The sequence below is a fragment of the Myiozetetes cayanensis genome, unplaced genomic scaffold, assembly GCF_022539395.1.
Source record: "Myiozetetes cayanensis isolate MyiCay16 unplaced genomic scaffold, myiCay2020 scf5-8, whole genome shotgun sequence".
NCBI lineage: Eukaryota > Metazoa > Chordata > Aves > Passeriformes > Tyrannidae > Myiozetetes > Myiozetetes cayanensis.
The window spans coordinates 97,883,456-97,903,533 of record NW_026087742.1 but is presented as its reverse complement, the minus strand read 5'-3'; the positions used below and the strand labels follow the sequence as shown (position 1 = coordinate 97,903,533).

At 43.7% G+C, this 20,078-nt stretch overlaps 1 protein-coding gene across 1 annotated transcript in view; it reads left to right on the top strand.

The window, feature by feature from the left end:
• The window catches only part of ARHGAP6 (Rho GTPase activating protein 6), a 314,018-nt gene that overhangs the window by 100,095 nt on the left and 193,845 nt on the right, over positions 1-20,078 (top strand).

Sequence of the window (20,078 nt, the reverse complement as noted above, 5' to 3'; positions counted from 1 at the left end):
CAATACCCATGACTCTTGTCTCAGAGGTGTCTTCCAGTCCCTGAACTGTAGGTTTTGTAGCAATAGGCCAAGCCAAGCCTGGTTTACGTCCAAACATACTTTTTTTTCTTTTTTTTTTTCTTTTTTCTTTTTTTTTTTTTAAATTATTATTTGTTTTCACACAACAGGATGAATAGATATCCAGAAAAGCCACAAGGCACAGACAGCATACACTCCAAATATATGCTTTAAGTAGGCTGTAAGGATTGCCAGATCTGTGGCTTTGACTTCAGATGCTGAAGCAATTTGGGAGTGTGCTCAGTAGCAACATCTCCAGGTGTAAGACCCTCCTTCTGACTGTCTTGGCCATCAGTGGCAACTCTCTAGGGGGCAGGGGCAGTCAGGTGTGAGATGGAGTTAGGGACAAAGCTTGGGAGTCCCCAGGTAGGTGGTTACTGAAACTCTGAACTCTGTTTTAGAATAGTGCTCTTTTGAAATGACTGCATGGTGAGCATACTTTGAGAAGCCTGCAGAAGGGCTTACATAAAAAAGGCATTCAGTCTGGTCTGCCATCAATTAGGAGAAAAAAGAGGTCTGTGACTACCTGGCATGTGTAAAAATTGTACAAAATAAACACGTGCTGGTTCTGTTGGGGTTTATCTTCCTATTTTTCTTTTCCATTTAAGCACAAATAAAATGTTCCTTTAGTTATGCTGAAGTTCTTTGTCGTACAGCTTCCTCTTCTTTATTCTTGACTTTGATTCTTGAAAAATACTGGTGTAGGAATTTAGTGGTTTTGGTAGAAGGGTGAAACATTATTGTGACTGAGTGTGAACTACTGTTTTTGGATGATTAGCTAATGCTGAACAAAGAAACAAAAGAGGCAAGTGAACAACAGAGCAAATGTAACTCTAGAGAGCGTCAGAGATTGTAAGGAGGCTCTCATAAGCCAGTCTCCATGGTACACTGCGTACATTTCCATGGTCTTGTTTATACAAAGTATTGAGCAGGCAGTTTAGCTGTTTTCCTTTCTCTCTCTAGGCAATCTTACATTAGAGGATTTTAATAATGCAATTACCATTGTAGCTGTTTAGTACACCTACAAATTACATGACATTCTCCCACCTCTTCCCTATCACAGGAGGCATACCACAAGAGTGATTCTGGAGAAGGAGCTGTTTAGAGATTTCCCCTCCTTCCTGCTCCTCACAGCAAGAATAAGCCTGACTCCATTTTGAGGGAGAGGAGCCTCTCAAAGGGCAGGAAGGGTAGTCAGGAAATGACAAGACTGTTTGAAGGATTGGTATAATATTGCAGAAGAGACTGGGTAAGAGGGGGATTGGGAGAGAGGAAGGTGATGGCAGGGGAGCAGTAGAAATGGAAAGGCATCCTAAGCCTGACTTCCACTGACTCTTTTTGATTCCAGTAAGGACATTAGTGATACCTGGATGGATAGAGGAGGCAAGTGATGCAGCTGGACTTAGCCATCTGCCTTCTGCACAGCCTCATGGTTTTACTGCCATTTTAGGGGAACAGCTGTGACTGACCAGAGCACTGACTGGCACATTGTGTTTCGCCACCTGGAGCCAAGGGTCAGCCTGAGAATGTTACAGGTCTTTCCAGCAGGTCTGGGGTGCCCCTGTTCCTTCACATACTGTCATGTCCTGACGCAGCAAGAAGCAGCACGTACTAGTTAAAACCAAACTTGAATACAGCTTTTAAGATACATTACTGTTTGGGAAATGGGAGGGGTGTGCTAAAGGGCTTTCAAATGTACAAATCAATAGTGTGTAACATATACTCGGCAGTAGTTCTGTAACTGGGGTCTCATGGACAAAAATCAGTTACCTAGATGAGCTCCTTCTTCCCTAGCCATGAGGGAATATGCATCAAAAGGCTGTGCCAGTAACAGAGATGCCTTATCTAAAGGCCTTGAAGTGTTTGTGAGAAGGGTCATGTGAATCTGAAAGTTGGTGGCCTGTGGGACTTGCACTTGCTGAGGCATGTTTATGTAGGTGGAAGTTGTTTGTCCAGATGGCACTCAAATATCTTTGCTCTGCATTCTCTTGCAGCAGTAAAAGAAGTGTATGTGGATCATGTTCAGGAAGTTGGCCCTCTTTATTTTTTAAAAGCCTAAATATTTATAGTTTTCTTTCTGGGTGAAAGAAAACCAGGTGAAATTGCATGAAAGTCCATCTATCAAGAGGAATTTAATGAGCTGACTCACCCTGTTGACGGAGAGGAGAGCTCTGTGGTTACAACCCAAGACTGAGGCCAGCTCTGTGCTCCAGTACTTTGCCAAGGCAGCTGGGTCACATCTGAGGTGTGAAGCTGTGAGAGCCTTTACACCCATGGCTTTTCCTGGCAGGAATGCCTTGTGTGCAGGTAGTCCCTCTGGCAAAGCTGCACGTAGCCTGCTGGTTGTTTCTTTGGAAGGCTGGAGGTTTTTCTATACAAGAAAACATGGTACTGCTGAAATTGGGAGCCTTGGGGTAGGGATATCTAGCAAACTGACTTGGCAGATTCTCTGTATATTCATGAGTAGGTTGTAACAGGGCCTTTGGGACATGAAATAGCTTTTCCATCAGTATGCTCTTATACCTCTGTCCCTCTTGATACTCCACTGCTACATGACAGGGCTGCAGCACTCAAAAACTCAGTTTGTCAATGAAAAATTGCATTTGTTTTCAAGCTCTGGAGACATTAAAGAATAGTCATAGGTGATTTTGTTTACCCAGCTTGAAACATCTTTAAAAAGGCATAAATTACTGCATGCTTTCCAGAAAAGGTGGTCTGCAAGACATCACCTCATTTAAAATGCTTCATTTTTCAAAAGGGAGTAGCAATTTTTGACATCTAGTTTATTTCTTAATATAGAAAGCACTATAAAAATGCCAGCACTTATAATGTCTTCCACTGGACTGGATACAGTAGGGTTTATATGTTGTAACAGATGAAGCAGAATTAGCATTTTATAGTGTTAAACCATGGCTCTTTTCAGCGTGGTTATTCTGTATGTTTCCTTCTTTGTGCCTCCAACAAAAACATTGTAAAGTGTGGGCTGCGAGGGCAGGGAATACTAAGAATGCTATGAATGCTTTTTCACACTGCTTGAAAGAGAATTGGCTTGAAAACTTAAGCCACAGAATGGTTTCTTGCTGAATACTGGTTAAAGTGATGTAGGTTTAGTGGTTGGGGAATACATCTTTGAAATACTTTTGTGAGGTAAAGGATGATGGCAGAGGCCACTGTGAGTTCAAAACCAAAGGGACTGTGAAAACCAAAGTTTAAATCCAGAAATTACATGTAGTACTAAAGTCAAACATGTGGCAGTGAAATACCACGTATTAATCATGTACTGAAAAATAAGTATTTTACCAGTGAATTTGAAATGAGATAATCCAAAATATAAACAGACTGGTTTAAAATAAGGACTAAAATAATGTTACCTCTCCATAACTAAGGTATTTTTTCCTAACTTCTACTGTATTTTGGTTCTGTATTCTAATTCCTCCTGGAAGAAGAATATTTCATTTATCTGCTCATACACTTAAGGTAATGTCTCCTGAAATGCATTGGATGCAAATTGTCTTAAAATGGCTGTCCACCAGTCCCCACCCTCAGTTCCTTGCCCATTGCATCTCTTTCCTCACACAGCTTCTATTTCATCTCCTGTTACTGTCTTCCCACAGTAGCATGTAAAGGGTGAAAGGTAAATCTTCCTTCTGAGAACTCTTTTCAGCTTAATTCACAACATACTGCTCCTCATCTCCTCTAGGTTTAGGATGAGAAGCCTGTTGTATTTTGCTTTCTCCAGCTGGGGAAGCAGAAACCTGACAGAAAATAAAGGTATAGGTGGAAATCAGTCCAGTTCCAGCTGCACTGATTCCCAGTAGGTTACCAGAGGGAATTCTGACTATGCTGTATCATGTGTAGTCGTGGTTTTCTCATGGGGTTTGCAGCCACGCACAAAATAATAGGCCTTATGTGAATACAGTGAATAATATATATTTTAAGACTATCATAGGAGCAAAATAGCAGTATCAGATAAATACCAGAATGCTGAATAAATGATAATATCCTTTACATTCCAGTAAAGATTTGAAGTACTGGTAGAAAGGATTTTGAATGAGAAAAATTAGAAGTGGCGATACGGTTTTTAATTCACTCAGGAATCATCCATGTTCTTTCAAAATCAGTGCAAGTCCCATAGGTATTTAGCATCTTTCATTATTGTTGTCTTACAGGTAATGCCTTTTTGGCTAAGGAGAACTGTCTTCTAAGGTCATAGGTGTAATTCCTTAAATAGTGAGAGATACAAGAGGGGGGAGTAATGAGCTAACATAGACAGTCATACCCTTTCAGAAAGAAATCAGTTTCTCAGTAGGCGACAGGCCAGCTTTATATCTGTCACTGCCCAAGCACTGGATGTTCTTCCATGTTTCGTTGTTCCATAACCTTGTGGAAGAGTGACATTAAAAGGTTCCTAGTGGAATTCAGTTTTTTAAAAGTGTGAAACTGAAGAAATTGGCACTGATGTGGTCTTTCCTAAGGGAGCAAGCCCAGTTGCGAGCGGTAAAGAATAGACTTTTTAACTAGTAATCTTCTGTGGAGGATTAGAAAGACTAGACTGATTTTTCTCATATACTCACAAAGATGAACATCTGTACTACTGGAAAGGAGGCCTTTAAAATTTATGGTCTCTCCCATTTTAGACTGTACACACAACAGTGTTCAACGACTGCGAATAGTTGTCTTATTTCACTGCTCTCTTTCTCCTTAAGGGTTTGTGTGGGAATTAGGAGTTTGAAATGTTTTCTTTTTCCACTTGTTCCTCCTTAGTCTCAAGTACTTCCAGAAGAGTTGCGACATGACATACCTCTAAATTTGATGCACATGGGTAACTGCAGCGAGATCAATTAAACTAGTTCACTATGTAGAAATCTGAAATATGTACATGTACATTTACATTTCGTGAAGCATTATGTTGGCTAACTTTTCTGAACACAACAGTTCTGCATGCCAAAAAGGTTTGTTGTTTTGTTTTTTTGTATATATACGTACAGTGGAAAATGACAGATACAGTAAAGCCTCCAATTAGGGTTCAGTGTGTTCTGGTAGTTTTGTGGTTGTTTTTCTCACAGAGACTTAATGATAGCTTGAAAGCACATTGCTATGAAAATGGCACTGAATTGTTTGCACTTATCAGTTATTTTCTGCACATAGTTTTTTACAGTTTCTTGCCAGAGATTAGGATCATATGAGGAAAGAAGAGTTATTACTCTGCTGTCAAATTTGCACAGAAATGCACTTGCCACAATGCAACAGTGAATCACCTTTTAAGCTTGGCACAAGTGATAAAACTAAAACTCATGGAAAACAATATATTAAATGTAAGCATGTGCAGGACTGCAAAAATCCTTTATTAAGGACCAATCCTGGCTCACAGTACTCTTAAGTCACCTTACTTAAGGTGGGTCAGATTGAGAGCTCACATCCACCAGAAGGGACTCACTCTTTTTTCACTTCATCTTCCCCATTGTGTCTTCCCTTGAGGGGAAGGCTGTGGAGGTGTCTATCTGGACTTCAGCAAAGCCGTTGACACCATCTCTCATAGAATTGTTCTGGAAAAGCTGGCAGCTCACAGCTTAAACAGGAGCACTCTGTGCTGGGTTAAGAACTGGCTGGAGGGCCGGGCCCAGAGAGTGCTGGTGAACGGGGCTGCATCCAGCTGGCAGCCGGTCACCAGTGGTGTCCCCCAGGGATCAGTGCTGGGCCCAGCCCTGTTTAACATCTTTATTGATGATTTAGATGAGAGCATTGAGTCCACCATTAGTAAATTTACAGATGACACCAAGTTGTGGGGGAAATGTTGATCTAGCTGGAAGGCAGGAGGGCTCTGCAGAGGGACCTGGATAGGCTGGAGAGATTGGGCTGATTCCAATGGGATGAGGTTCAACAAGGCCAAGTGCCGGGTCCTGCACTTTGGCTACAACAACCCCTGCAGCGCTACAGGCTGGGGACAGAGTGGCTGGAGAGCAGCCAGGTGGAAAGGGACCTGGGAGTTTGGATCAACAGGAAGCTGAACATGAGCCAGCAGTGTGCCCAGGTGGCCAAGAAGGCCAATGGCATCCTGGCCTGTATGAGGAACAGTGTGGCCAGCAGGAGCAGGAAAGTGATCCTTCCCCTGTACTCAGTGCTGCTGAGGCCACACCTGGAGTGCTGTGTTCAGTTCTGGGCCCCTCAGTTCAGGAAAGACATTGAGGTGCTGGAGCAGGTCCAGAGAAGAGCAACCAGGCTGGTGAAGGGACTTGAGCACAAGTCCTGTGAGGAGAGGCTGAGGGAGCTGGGGTTGTTTAGTCTGGAGAAGAGAAGGCTCAGGGGAGACCTCATCACTCTCTCCAACTCCCTGAAAGGAGGCTGTAGCCAGGTTGGGGTTGGTCTCTTCTCTCAGGCAACCAGCAGCAGGACAAGGTACCATTTTTAGTCACTTTTCACTCAGAATTTTCTGTGAAGCTCCAAGCTACCCCTTTGGTGTTTCAAAAACTATAACTTCTTGCTGTGCTTTCAGCGTCTGAAAACTTTCAGTATATGGGACAGGAACCCCTTTGAGAATCTAAATTACTGGAACCAAACCTAATTATCACAGAGAAGGAGAATGTTTAGCCTCGATGTGCCCTTGAGGCCCGGATGTGAACCAGTCACATATGAACTTTGTTTTGCTGAGAATCTGGGATTATCATATTAGTCATCAAGGCTAAGATCATGGGGACAGCGAAGAGCTAAACTAACACTTTCCCAGTGGAATTTGTGTATTGCTCATCTTTTTGTCCTTATGGCAAGGCAGATGCCATGTTTGGCTAACCATAGGCTTATGAACTATGAGTGTTTTGTGTCCAGGTGGACAGGTCACCAAGTAGGAGGGAACATTGTGCACTCCAGTGATTCTGATTCCATGTCCCTGTTTTTTCCCCACCAGCAGACTGAGAGATCATCCCTCTAATAGAGTGTCAGGAGGCCACGCATTGACCTGGTTCACCCAGAGCTGCCATTCCAGTTAAAATGAAGGCAGTGCAAACCCACCTTAACATTTTAAATCTAGGTCAGCATGTTGATCTGCTTCACTACCTGACCTCATTCCTACCTTTACCTAGGAAAGGCTTATGTGGAGCTTTTTCCTCTGTGGAATGTTCCTGCCACTAGCCTGGCATCAGTATGATGGTGGTGTGATTCAGATGAGCTCACAGATACAGAAAGGAGCTGGCCTGCCCTCTGAGGAGGCTTCTCATGATCTGTGCAACCAGAAATCAAACTCAGCATCAGGACTTGGAGACTGATAAGTCATGAGGAATACCTCCTTTTCAGTAGTGAGAGGGACCCCAGAGAATACAAGAGGAATGACCCTTGGAGGAGGCCAGGAGGATCACATGGGTGTGCTTATGACCCTCATCCAACTCCTGACAAACCCCTCTGACTGGAAGGAGTTGAGTCCTCACTTGGGGCACTTCAGTTTCTGTGGCACATATCTCAGCTGATGAACCCTTCCATGTTTGCTTTCGACATTCCAGTTCATCACAGAGGTATGAGACAATAGGAAAGACAAAGCAACTGCACGCCCCAGTTTTATGGTCTGATAAGAATTAAAGGAGAGAGATTGCTCCCAATCCCAGGCAGACCTTCCATTTTTGTGACACCAGGTTATCCAAAGGCCAAAGATAAGGCTACTGTCAGCCACCCTTCTTCCAGCATGGTTAACGTTACCCTTGTGACTGCAGTGCTTTAAAAGAGAACTGGGGAAAACAGGAGACATTTGTAGGGATTGTTATAATTAAAATCAGTGGGGAGCTGCACTCACACCTTTTTAATAGGTCTTTGTTACAGTTTCATTTTCTAAATCTGAACTCACCAGAGTCCTAACACGAGCTGTTGTTAACCCTAATTATTTGGGTCACATTTTGAGGGCCAAACTTAGCGTTCTGGGAACTGAAGAACTGACATTAACTCTGTGGTGCTCTGGTGCAGGTGGTTATTGTGTCAGCACGCCGGTGCTATGCTGTACTGGTGCTTGGTGACATTTTCATTTTACCACAGGATCTTCAGAAGTGTGAACTGGCTCACTGGAAGACATTTCTGGGATGGGGAACAAATGCTATCTCAAGTTCTTGCTATGGTTTCCTTTCTCTGCAGAGGCTGCTGGGCAGATCTGTGCTCGTAAATGGTGTCACCTGCAAACCTACAACAGATTATGGCAATGAGCATCCAGGAACAAGGGAGGCTTAAACCAGACCTGCTTCTCGGGCTTTTACTCCTGCCGTAGCTCTTAATCCAGTATGCCAGGGCCTTTGGGACACTGGGGACTCCCCCAGGCCGGGGACTCAGGACAGGGCCTGGCTGCCAGGGCCCATCTGCCTCCAGCCAGGAGAAGGGCAGCCAGGGGCACTGGGGCAGCTCCAGCCCTGGGCACTGAGTACCTTCCCTGGGGCCAGGGATGGGACGAGGCTGGGACAGGCAGTGGGTACATGGGTGGGCTTGGCTCAGCAGGGCCCGTGTCCAGGCAGGGCAGGGCTGTGAGGAGCTGGAGACCAGCCCTTGTGCGGCATCACTAGGGGGCTGATGTGGAGGTCCCCTCAAGTGCTGCAATCTTTCTGCTGAGGAAGGAACCATATCACATTTGACTTCTGGAGGCAGCATCTCCTTGTCTTTGGCACAAGGCTGGGCACAAATATGTCTCATAAATCAGTGGTTCTGTGAATTGTTTTACTGGCAGGCTTTTGATATGTGCAGGCTTTTGATATGTGCTCAGTTTTAGGATGTTTGTATTTTTGCTGCTGTTGTCCTGTCATTCAATGTAGGCTAACTTAGACAAAAGCGAAATTTAGCATCAGGTAGAATTATGTGGCTAGATTTAATGCCAGAAATTCAATGTTAATATTTGTGTCTGCCACGCCCTATAGGATTAGGCATTTGATAAGGCAACAATGAACCTCACAGAGAACTGTTTCTGACTGTACAAATCATAAAAACACAAAAGAAATATGCAAAAATGTTGGAGCCAACCATTCCCTGAAATGAAAGTGTGGTGATATCTGAATAGCAAATGCTGTACAAAAGCAAAACACCTGCAAAAAGGCTTCTTGGCTTCTCACAGACCACTTACCTGGCTGCTTTTGGAGGGGTGTTTGCATCATGACTCTCAGATAAGAATAACTGTTATTTGTGCTCTTCTTTGCACAGCACTATTAATATAATGTGACATGGACACCCTTAACTCAGTTCTGAAGGGAGCCTGAGGTCCCTGTTTGCACTGCACCCATCAGACTGCTGAGGAGTCCCTGGGGTCCTGCAGGTGAAGATTTCCATGTGGCACCACTCCCTTAAGTAGGCTGATAGTCTGAGCTCTAGGGACCCACTTACAATAAAACTTTCAGCCACTGTTACAGTATTTTAAAAATAGTCTGGTTAGGTTGCTGTTTCATTATTTAAAGCAATTGGTGTTCTTTCTGCTTCCTTTGTGTGCCCAGTTAAGACACGACTGCATAGTGAGTTGTTGGGTCAGAGAACTGATCCAGCTGAAAACTCATCTTTTAGTGACTTTTTGCCTCTGGCTGAATTTACAGCAAGTCATTTCCTTTATCACACACTGACAAAATTTTTAGCATTGCAATGAGGAGGAGACTGGGAACAAGAAGACAGAAGTGATAGGGAAGGTGTGACCATCACTTTAGGAAGCAGTTATACGAAAACTGGATTAAACAAATCAGGAAAACATCTCAATTTTTAGCTAGCATAAATGTTTAGTAGCTCTTAGTGGGAGATAGGCAAACCTGTGCACAGAAGTACTCTTTCTCATAGCCAGACAGACATGCCTGTGTAAGCAGCCTCTTGTGAAGAGATTGCAGTTTAGTACAGTGATCTCATACTGCTCTGGGAAGGGAAGATAATTGAGAATTATTGCCTCCAAGTATGCAGCTGGAGAGGTGGAGGAGCAGAGCAGTATGAGCACTCAGTGATATGTTTCTGGTAGCTGCTTCTCTAGCAGTGCTTGCCTGGTATGAATTTCCATTGTGTCCTGACGTAGGACTGACAGCAGCATTTCAGTTGGCAGGACAGTTATGCAAAGCATTAATGAAGTACCAAGACTCATGTTTTAGGCAGCCAAGAGAGGAGCCTTTCTCTGCTGCATCCCTTATCCCTCCCTGTTTCCACTCCACCTCCAAGCATCATTGTTGGCAAGGGAACCTAGGAGCCTTTTTGGCAGCAGGGAAAGATCAGTGAAGTGTCTAAGCTGGAGCAAATCATAGTGCTGCAAACATGATTATCATGACCATCATCCTCTTGTAATGAAAAATGATGGAGTTTTGCACTCTCTGCCAGTTCTGTCTCCCTTTCTGCAGATGTCTGAGCTTTCAGTGATCTCTATTTCAGATCTGTATTTTGGCATGTGGGATGAGAGACATTCCTGGGTGCTGGCAATAAGGCAGGAGCACATTTGCAAGGTGACAGGGCTCAGGTAGTGCTGTTGGAAATCACATGGCAGAGGAGGGAAGGGAATCACACAATCGATCAGGTTGGAAAAGACCTCTGAGGTCATTGAGTCCAACCTATGACCAAACACCACCATGTCATAGAACATGGCACTGAGTGACACATCCAGACTTTCCTTAAACACCTTCAGGGGTGGTAACTCCACCACCTCCCTGGGCAGTCCATTCCAATGTCTAATCACCCTTTCAGTGAAGAAATTCCTCCTAATGTCCAACCTAAACCTCCCCTGGCTCAGCTTAAGACTGTGTCCTCTTGTCCTGTTGCTAGTCATCTGGAAGAAGAGACCAACTCCCACCCGCCTACACGCTCCTTTCATGTAGTTGTAGAGAGTGATGAGGTCTCCCCTGAGCCTCCTCTTCTCCAGGATGAACAACCCCAGCTCCCTCAGCTGCTCCTCACAGGACTTGTGCTCCAGACTCTTCATGACCTTAGTTGCCCTTCTCTGGAAAAATGCAAAGGAAGGATATAGACCTGTTGGAGCAAGTCCAGAGGAGGGCCACAAAGGTGATCAGAGAGATGGAACACCTCTCCTATGAAGAAGGACTGAGAGAAATGGGTTTGTTTGGCTTGCAGAGAAGGCCCCGGGATGACCTTATTGTGGCCTTTTGGTACTTAAAGGGGACCTATAATAAAGAGGGGACAAACTTTTTAGCAGGGCCTGTTGCAATAGGGCAAGAGGCAATGTTTTTAAAATGAAGGAGAAATAATTTAGGTTAGATATGAGAAAGGAGTTTTTTACAGTTAGAGTGGTAAAACACAGAAACAGGTTGCCCTGCGAGGTGGTAGATGCCCCATTCCTGGAAACATTCAAGGTATTTTCAAACTGATGTGTCTCTGTAGTCAGGAGATTGAGACTCACGTTTGAGGACAACATTGGCTCAAGTGAACAGTTGTTGCTAAGCATTAATACTTGAGCAGGGAAAAAGGCAGAGTAAGGTTCTCTTCAACGAAGCAGAAAGCACTCACTTGAGAGGAGAAACTTCATCTCTAGTGCCAGGTTTGTTCCTGTGTCCTCTCAATGACTTGTCAATGCTAAATCTGTCAGCAGACTTGGCAACAATGACAAAAATTCAGATATCTTCCAGCTGAGTATTCACTAGGAATAATAAGAAGATGATGTGAGCCCCTTCGAGTATTCCCTGCAATGGTGTATTCTCATAGATCACAGCTGTGTGGTCTGTGCAGTCATATAAGGGTTCTTTCCACTGCTCCTGCCCTTCTCCACATAAAAATGTGCTTATTTGTTGGACTAGTTGACCATTATGCTCACTCACTGTCATAACTTCTGGTCTGTTTTCCAAACCTCATGTTCTAAACAACACTGTGTTTTTTAAGAGGAAAAAAACCCAGCTGTTTGCCCTAAAGGAGCACATTTAACACAGGGAACACAAGTCTTAATTGCCACTGATCTCTGTAGCCATTAACTGAACAGAAATTGCCTGGGTAAGCATCTTGCCTTACAAAGGGGTAATATTTTTATTCAGTATTGAGAAGCCAAATTGCATGGTGACTTACGGAATTCAGTTTCAAAACACCATGATTTAATTAAACAAAAGGATTCCCCTCTTTTTTATAAACTTGCTATGATGCAGAAATTAATCAGAGAGGTAGAGCTACATAACAAAGAATCTGTGATTCAGGAATGGCAGCAGCATCCCTCAATAGTTTCATGAGGTGGTGCTTTAATGTCTCATCAGGTGTTGAGGTACTGTGCTAGTAAACAGCATTACTTGTGCACAACTCAGTCACTGCCTTCCTATGATTTGCATGTGGGTTTTGTCTTTTGCAGTTTATTGGGTACTTGGAAACAAGCACATGTAGAGGTTTAGGCTGGCAGTAACCAAGTTTTGAAGGCCTGAAAATTCAGACATATTCATAAGTTGTAATGCTTGGTTTGGGGTTTGGTTGGTTGGTTGGTTGGTTGGTTTGGGGTTTGTTTTTAATGAAAAACATGGACTGAAGATCCATGCCATTGCATAGTATTTCATGGTCTTACACTTTGAAAGTAAACTGTCAGGAAACCAGTCTTCCTTGTGAGTGCCTCTCCTATGAAGACAGGCTGAGAAGGCTGGGGTGGTTCAGCTTGGAGAAGAGAAGGCTTTGGGGAGACTGTGTAGCAGCCTTCCAGTACGTTAAGGAAGCCTACAAGAGAGATGGAGAGGGATTTTTACTGTCATGTAGTGAATAGGACAAGAAGGAATCACAGAATGGCTTCAAACTGAAAGAGAGTATGTCTAGATTAGGTATTAGAAAGAAATTCTGTACTGTGAGGGTGGTGAGGTGCAGGAATAGGTTGCCCACAGAAGTTGTGGATGCCCCATCCCTGAAAGTAGTCAAGGCCAGGCTGGATGGGGCTCTGAGCAACCTGCTCTAATGGAAGCTGTCCCTGCCTATGGCAAGGGGATTGGAAGTAGATGAGCTTTAAGGTTCCTTCCAACCTAAACCATTCAATGGTTCTATGATTCTATGATTTTGTTAAACTCAAACAATGTTGAGACATGTAGAACCAGAGAAGCAAACCTTACACAAAATTGGAATTTTGTGAATCTGGAGTTCTCTTTAACATTTTGTAAATGAGTTAATTTCACTTTGTTGATTTCTCTGTTACTGCTTGTTAGCCAGACTACTATGCAGTAATATTTTCACTTAGCTTTATTTATCTTCCAGCTGAAGTGGAGTTCTTTTACCCTTTACTGTTATGAAGAAAGTGCTGAAATTTGAAGTTTCAGACTTGTGCTTCATGGTATCTAAAGTTACAAGTACATCTCCCTACCAGGATATTTTCCATCTGAAGTAATTCTTGGCGAGGGTGGATGGTCCAGAACATAAAAGATGGTATGTTGTATAAAACAAAACCTGTTTCTACTGTTTCTATACAGTATCTTTTTTTTTTTTTTTGAGCAGGCCATGGCACTAGTCTAAGAAACTTGACTGAGATCAGCCTTTACTTAGAAATCATTTACCATAGTAAATTATAATATTTATATAGCAAATATTTACACAAGTTTAGTATTTATAATATTTATATTATAAATACAAAGCCAGTGAACTAATAGGAAAAATTAACTTGTAGGGGAAAATAATGATAGATAAATGAGAAAAAGTCAGAGACCAACAGCTCAGCTTCTTGGGAAATGCTTCTAGGTTAGTGGAGAGCAAAATAAAGTTGGTATTTCTGAGGGTTTCTGAATGTGGGAGATGGAAACAGAATCCTCCCATTGTCTTTTTTTCTCCCCAAGTTTCTGCACTTTCTAACCAGAGTGACCTAAGAACAGATTAGCTCTGTGAACTGTGTTGACACAGAGCTTTCTGATTAAATATCCAAACTCAGCCTTCCCTTCCCCTGTACTCCAAGTTGCCACCCTCTCTGCTATGCCCACAGACTGCCCATGGCCTCAGTGGCTGGACCTGTTTCACAATGCAATCCCACCTGCAGTGGGTACATGGGTACCATGAGGTGTGATGGTGCTCAGCCTTGAGCAGAGAAGGGAATGAGACATCAGAGAATTGAGGATGCCTTATGGCAGTGTTGCTGCCAGAGGATTGGTTTGTAGAAGTGTGGCTGCACAGGTCTACAGGGTCAATCCATTTAACCCTGGTAGCAAGATTTCCTTTGACAGCTTTCCATGTTGCTTTAACTCAACACTTTGGATATAGATTTAACATACAGAAAGAGAGACTCTGGCAAAGTAGAGGATATGTAAAGTGGAAGGTGCCATGGTCCAGTCCTCTGATTTATGTGGTGAGATTGACCTTCCTAAGCTGCACAAGAATCACACTGTTTGTGTGTTGTTAGCTTTGCAGTACATATATCTCCAAGCCTGTATCTGTATATAGTTCGGAGGTGAAATAAACCAGGACATGCCCCTGAGACTCACTGACGTACTGGCTGGATTCACCACTTGACTCTGTATCCCCTCTGGCCTGTGGATGTTGAACTTAAAATGAAAACAAGAAAAAAAGAAAGAGAAGAAAAAAATAATAACTATATATATGGAATGGGTGGTTACGTCACAGCCACCCAGGGTATGTTTTATAGCATAAAATAAAGAATATGTGTGGCATGAGAGCATATGGGGGCTTCTGAGAGTGCAAAGTTTGTAGAGGTACTGTTGGAAGACTGTGCTGGGTCCACCATGTGCTACCTGTGTCAAGTGTGGCAGTTGAGTCTAGCACTTTATTTTTACATTTTACAGTTTACTTGTAATGCTTCAATGGATCCTCACACGTCTGTGGGACCAGATGGGATCCACCCTAGGGTGATGAGGAAGCTGGCAGAAGAGCTTGCCAAGCCACTCTCCATCATTTACCAACAGTCCTGGCTCTCTGGGGAGGTCCCAGACGATTGGAAGTTGGCGAATGTCACGCCGATCTACAAAAAGGGCTGCAGGGAGGACCTGGGAAACTCCAGGCCTGTCAGCCTGACCTCACTGCCTGGCAAGGTTATGGAGCAGATCATCCTGAGCGCAATCACACAGCACCTACAGGATGGACAAGGGGTCAGACCCAGCCAGCACGGGGTTTAGGAAGGGCAGGTTCTGTCTGACCAGCCTGATCTCCTTTTATGATCAGGTGACCTGCTTGGTGGATGAGGGAAAGGCTGTGGATGTGCCTATCTGGACTTCAGTAAAGCCTTTGACACTGTCTCCCATAATATACTCCTGGAAAAGCTGGCAGCCCATGGCTTGGACAGGGGCACTCTGTGCTGGGTTAGGAACTGGCTGGAGGGCCGGGCCCAGAGAGTGCTGGTGAACGGGGCTGCATCCAGCTGGCAGCCGGTCACCAGTGGTGTCCCCCAGGGATCAGTGCTGGGCCCAGTTCTGTTTAATATCAGCTGGAAGGCAGGAGGGCTCTTCAGAGGAACCTGGACAAGCTGGAAAGATGGTTTGATTCCAACAGGATGAGGTTCAGCAAGGCCAAGTGCCGGGTCCTGCACTTTGGCCACAACAACCCCTGCAGCGCTACAGGCTGGGGACAGAGTGGCTGGAGAGCAGCCAGGTAGAAAGGGTTCTGGGAGTTTGGATTGACAGGAGGCTGAACATGAGCCAGAGTGGGCCCAGGTGGCCAAGAAGGCCAATGGCATCCTGGCCTGTATGAGGAACAGTGTGGCCAGCAGGAGCAGGAAAGTGATCCTTCCCCTGTACTCAGCGCTGGTGAGGCCACACCTGGAGTATTGTGTTCAGTTCTGGGCCCCTCAGTTCAGGAAGGATAGTTAGGTGCTGGAGCAGGTCCAGAGAAGAGCAACCAGGCTGGTGAAAGGACTTGAATACAAGTGCTATGAGGAGAGGCTGATGTTTAGTCTGGAGAAGAGAAGGTTCAGGGGAGACCTCATCACTCTCTCCAACTACCTGAAAGGAGGTTGTAGCCAGGTTGGGGTTGGTCTCTTTTCACAGGCAACCAGCAGTAGGACAAGAGGTCACAGTCTTAAGCTGTTCCCAGGGAAGTTTAGGTTGAATATTAGGAGGAAATGTTTTACAGAAAGGGTAATCAGGCATTGGAATGGGCTGCCCAGGGAAGTGGTGGATTCTCTATCTCTGGAGGTTTTTAAGATGAGATTGAATGTGGCACTTAGTGCCATGGTCTAGTAATGACAGCGGGGGTTGGATCAAGGGTTGGACTTGATGATCCCGGAGGTCTTTTCCAACTCAGTCAATTCTATGATTCTGTGATATGATTCAGAATTTCTAATTTTCATTTTGATACATCCTGTTCTACCATATTTTGTAGCTACTCATCAAGACAGTCCAGATGACTTTCTCTTATTTCAGAGGAGCATGATTCATCTCAGATTACAGGATTACACATGAATGGGATTTACAGTATTGAATATTATTTGGAGATGGGTTTGGAAATACTTTAAGAAGAGTTTCCTGATTGTGTGTCAAGAATGTACTTAAGTACATAAACATGGACTCCTCCATCTTCACCCTTTTACATGAAAACAATATGGCCCTTCAAACAATGTATACTGGGAGATTATTGCACTTCTTGGGTGGATCAACTCTTTCACATGTAGAATAAGTGATATGGCAAAACTTCCTAATGTTGCTTAACAGCATTCACAATTTTGTCATGAGAAATCTTTAGAAGCAGATGAATTAAAAATGTTAGTATATATTATTCAACTTATTTTTAGATGCAAACTGAGTGCCTGGAGTATTTGTGTGCTTTTAAAGTTCTGCTAGGAATTGGGAAATAGTTTTATTCCTAATGCAAATTTTTTTATTCTGAGGGTTCAACAGTTTCAGTCTCCTAGACTATTGTCATATTTCTGGTGCAATATCTTAGACAACACAAGGTATTGTGCTGCAAAAGTTAGCTTCTAACATAGGTTCTTTGGAAGTGGGGCAAGAGATAAATGGACATAAGATTAACGTAGGGCCAGGATAGCTTTCTAGTCATTTCCTGAGGAAATAATAGCTACATCTCTAGTCATCCCAACCCAGATTTTTTCAGTGGACATCTCTGCTGCATTTTGCTGGTATGACTTTAGACGTTGCCTGAAGTAGGGACAGCAGACCTGGATGATGATTCTCAGACAGGCCATCTGAGCACAGTCACATCCGTTTTTGTTGTCCCTGTTACTGGGAAAATATTGTCTGGCAAGGGGACAAGATAGACAGCTGGGGATAGGAGCACCCAGCCATGAGTCTGGGCCCACAAGCTCCACTGGCACCAGAAAGAAAGAAAAAAAAGTTACATGCCTTCTATTTAAATCTGTTTATAAATTGGTTTTGCAGATAGTACAGCTGCCTGATCAGTATGCTTATTCCAGTAAAGTTTTAAACTGCTCCACTAGTGCTGGCACTGGTGCTTCTGGCAAACTGGTTGAGAAACAGCTTTCTGGAAAAAAAAAACCCAACCCTGAAGTGATAGGTTTTCTTCTGCCTGAATTTCTGATATCAACTCCCTGTAAGGCCAGGCAGGAGCTGGTGCTAGCAGTGGTGGGCTGAACGGGGGAGCTCTGCAGCTTTTGGTGGCACTTTGTCATAACCTGTAACATGGAATTGCTCCCTTGATTGGCTTTAATTCACTGCCTCTCCTGACTTAAGGAGATCAGTTTAAAATGCTGTCTCTAATGTGTTATTGAAGGTGCTCTGGGAAACCTGACTTCAGCTGTCTAAGTTGTTAGTGGTATCTCCTTCCTCACTCCATCTCCCAACAGGGGATGGCTACCATCACAGCAGCAGGAGCAGAATAAAAGGTCTGTCAGTTGGGTGGGAACTCTCAAATGGTGACGTAAAACTGCCTTCAGGAGCAGCTTTAGCTGAGCAGCCAACATCCTTCCAAATCAGCTTTGGCACAAGTGCTCCTGCAATGGAAATAACCACAGCTGAGGTTAAAGCCATGCCACACTCACTTTCTGTGGTCAGACTGGGAGAAGAAGACAACAAAAGGAAAATGGAGACTGAGTAGTCCCCATTGGAGGACAGGCCAGTTAGCTGATGCTTTTACTCTGTTAAAGCTCTGGTGGTTCTGGAAGATAATTTGATGAAGTGTTTGCCTGAGCTTTTCCTTTAATATGGTCTTTTTTTGATGTATAGATCTTTGATTGACCTAAATGTTTTTATTGCATGAAGAATTGTTATATACAATGAGTCAGATTAGTAGGAGAAAAATCTGAGATGAGTAAGGAATTGGCTAATGGGGATATGACAACAATTAGTGCTGAAAGCTGAAATGTTGGCTGAAAGGATCTTACTAGAGAAATTCCTGTTGGTCTTGGGACCAATTTAATATAATAGAGCTTTGGAATAAAATAACAGTACTAATGAAATATGCTGATGACTCAAAGCTTGGAGTTGTACTCAAGAGAAAGGATGATTAAAATATCCCTTTCTTAAGGGGAAGAAAGGAGCTGGATTGTCTTGCAAATTAGACAAATGGAAGTGGTAAAAAGGATCAAAGTGCCTTTTTAAGGAGGTAGGATTGAGAGTTTGGGTCTTTGGGTCAGAAAAACAAATGCTGATTGTTATGTATCTGGAGGATAAAAATGCTTAGGACTTTCAGCTCTAGGGCTGTCTTAGTGTATAAACAGATGCTCTGAAGTGATACACATTAGGCTAGAAAGTAAAAAATATTTCTAATCATCAGAGGAGCAAAATTCTGCAACAGCTTCCCACCAAGAGAAGTGGAGATGCTTACCTAGTTCTGCCTGTGTGCTTGGGTGACTTGCAGAAGATTTTGTGTGATGTGGATGTTTGTAACAGTGGGAGACTGGGCTTGAGAGGCAGAATTCAATACTATTTTTCCTGGCTGGGAATACCTGGAAAAAAATCCCATTGACGTTATCGTAGGTTCTGTTCATAAGCTACTCAAGCTGCTTACTTCAGAGTTTCATCTTCCCTCTCACTTCTGGTAATTTCATTAGGTTGCTAACAAAGCTGACGTTGATTTATCACTGGCTTTCAAAATTAACAGCCTGTTGCTCTGGACTGAGAAAGGTCACACCTCTCCTAGCTGTTGTTACAGGTTGTCAGCAGAGATGGTTCAAATGCTGTGCCACTGGTATGCAGTGAGTCAGAGTTTTGCAAGTGCTCTTTGCAGCTCTCAGGGCTAGGGGATTTACCTAAATTTCTATCAGTAATCTCATGTTTCTGAGATAAAAGATTGCCGTTGCAGGAAAATGTGCCAGGTGTCGGAGTATTGCGAACTAAGCCCAGACAGTCACTTTGAGTTCAGCAGGAGGATGTCGGAACCATCCCACTTGGGAAGTGCTGATCCCTTGTCCTGTTGGGTGGCACATCAAAGATTTGTGAACCTCAGGCCAGGGCTTTGGATGTAGCAAGGTACTGTCAAGTGCCATGAAGCAAGGTACTGTCAAGTGCCATGACAGTAGAGAACAGCCAGTTAAAATAACATGTGGGTTAGGTCGGTGAGTATTTAAATCAGGCAAATAGCTTATGTGTTCTGTGTGATTTCCAGGACTGCTCACCAGAGAAGTCACAAGTTCCTGTATCTACTTATGAGTGCAATAGCTCAAGGAGGCAGAGCTTTTCTTATTTAGGAGAAAATTCTGGCTTTATTCCTGAATTGATTTTGCAATTTATTGACATAATAATCTGAGCCCTTTAGCTGTAGCTAGAACCCTGTCTGTGGGAACTTTGGTGAGCTGCTGTTTCCTATGCAGCCCTCACCTGGCCTCCATTCCATATCTACAGGCCTCTTGTTGTATAGGAAAAAGACATCTACAAGGAGACCTGCGTTTGTTTTTCCAAGGTTTTTCCAGTCTTTGAGTAGAAGATGTGCTCTGACAGTGTTCTCATCCTAAAGATGATCCCATTGGCTTTTTATTTTTATCTTTCTCTCTCCGCACCTCACGCAGACAAAAGGAAAGGACTGTGCTTGGTCCGACAACTGTGCACTCCCACCTGTGCCGAACATCTCCAGATGTGCTGACCACAGTGTTTTAAGAGAGCTTTTGGTCAGAGAAATCTTGTATGTTGAAATAAAAATATTCCTGGAGATGTATGCAATTCTGTTGCAAGTCTTAATGGAGGTGAAGTCTGCTTTTTCCTCCTACCCATCCAGTGCAGTAGGTAGGCTATGAACAA